This window comes from Trichechus manatus, unplaced genomic scaffold (genome assembly GCF_000243295.1).
Source record: "Trichechus manatus latirostris isolate Lorelei unplaced genomic scaffold, TriManLat1.0 scaffold00158, whole genome shotgun sequence".
NCBI classification, from domain to species: Eukaryota; Metazoa; Chordata; class Mammalia; order Sirenia; family Trichechidae; genus Trichechus; species Trichechus manatus.
The window spans coordinates 6,176,425-6,178,068 of NW_004444094.1; positions in this window are offsets into that span (position 1 = coordinate 6,176,425).

Sequence of the window (1,644 nt, forward strand, 5' to 3'; positions counted from 1 at the left end):
GCCAACAGAGACAGAAAGCCTTCCCCTAGAGCCAGCACCCTGAATTAGGAATTCTAGCCATGTAAACTGAAAGAAAATAAAGTTCCGTTTGTTAAAGCTACCTACTTGTGGTATTTCTGTTACAGCAGCACTATATAATGAAGACAAGGGCATTTCTCCTAAAATACAATGTTTCTTCAGATTTGTTTCTCCAAAGCTATCTTAGTTATGTAGTGCTGCTATAACAGAGATACCACAATGGATCGTTTTAACAAAGAGAAATGTATTCTGTCACAGTCTAGGAGGATAGAAGTCCGAATTCACGGAGCCGGCTCTAGGGGTGGGCTTTCTCTCTCTAATGGCTCTGAGGGAATGTCCTTGTCATCTATCTTCCCCTGGTCAAGGAACTTCTCAGCACAGGATCCTAGGTCCAGAGGATGTGCTATGCTCCCAGTGCTCCTTTCTTGGTGGTGTGAGATCCCCATGTCTCTCTGCTCGCTTCTCTCTTTTATATCTCAAAAGAGATTGACTTAAGACACAACCTAATCTTGTAGATTGAGTCCTGCCTCATTAACATAACATAACTGCTGCTAATCTCACCTCATAACATCATAGAGGTAGGATTTACAACATGTAGGAAATCACATCAGATGACAAAATGGTGGAAAATCACACAGTGCTGGGAATCATGGCCTAGCCAAGTTGACACATATTTTGGGGAGACAAAATTTAATCCATGACAAAAGCTAAGGTAAATATTTCAGCATGTGGGAAGGAGGAAGGTGTGCAATTATCTGAAACTAGAACATAGAGCAAGAAAAAGTATGTACGTGTAAAAAAGGGTGGCCTTGAGGGCAAATGGTAGTACAAGAATTTTGATCTCAAGTCTCGACTTCAATCTGTTTTAAAGTGGGAGAATATGGCCCTGAGAACCCAGTTGAAACCTTGTGTGCTTAATGGGATCCCAGCAGTACCCCCTGGTAACTGGTAGAATGTAATGAAACTTCATCTTGGAGGAGATTTTCTCCAATTGAAGCCTTTCAAATATTAAAATTTTAAGTCTCAACCAAATATTACATCTCAATAAAATATTAAAAAAGAAATAAGTCACAATGAGTTACCTATTGCCATCAGGTTGATTCCAACTCATAGCTATAGGATAGAGTACAACTGCCCTATAGGATTTCCAAGGTTATAAATCTTTACGGAAGCAGTCTGCCACATCTTTCTCCTGCACAGCAGGCTGGTGAGTTCAAACCTAGTGGTTGAGGGTCTAACCACTGCACCACCAGTGTTCCTGATCAAGTCAGTAATCTTGTTTTATTAAATGTTTCTCTATAACATAGGGTTGCCAAGGAGTGGCTGGTGGGTTCAAACTGCCAGCCTTTTGATTAGCAACTAAGCACCAGGTCTCCTACCACATGAGTTAGAACCAGGAAAACAATAACCTGCATGCTTATATTCCCTAATAATTTTGATATTGAAAATAAGAGATCCAGAAAAAATTGTTTAAAATGTTTAAAAATCTAAAATGTGAAAAAATGAGAGATTTACAAGGGTTGCCAAGCTTACTTGGAAAAAAAAATCTAAATAGAAATTCTATACACAAAGAATAAAGTTATAAAAATTAAATCAATAGATGTCATAGATATCAGATTAGAAACT